The sequence below is a fragment of the Pteropus vampyrus genome, unplaced genomic scaffold (assembly GCF_000151845.1).
Source record: "Pteropus vampyrus isolate Shadow unplaced genomic scaffold, Pvam_2.0 Scaffold78, whole genome shotgun sequence".
NCBI classification, from domain to species: domain Eukaryota; kingdom Metazoa; phylum Chordata; class Mammalia; order Chiroptera; family Pteropodidae; genus Pteropus; species Pteropus vampyrus.
The window spans coordinates 352,182-352,548 of record NW_011888859.1 but is presented as its reverse complement, the minus strand read 5'-3'; positions in this window follow the sequence as shown (position 1 = coordinate 352,548).

Genomic DNA, 367 nt, shown 5'->3' with positions numbered 1-367 from the left:
TTCATCTGTAAATATGGCAATCATCTCCGGCATAAGGCTTTCGTGAAGATTTAAATGAATGATAGTCTGGTTATCTAAATGACAACTTCTTGGAAAAAAAGCAATCTAGTTAATGGTATTTATATATTAATAAACATTAATGAATGAACATTTGAAAAGCGGAGGGGGAATCTATTTAAATTAAATACGTTTCTAACTGATGAGGTAGAATCGAGGGGTCCTTTCTTCTGCCTTTTGTCTACTGTCATACCACATCTCAGATCAGGAAAATAGGTTGTGTATATGTACTGTATTAGGTAGCTACTGCTCAAGAACAAATTGCTCCTAAATTTAATGGCTTAAAATAACAACAACCAATTATGATTTC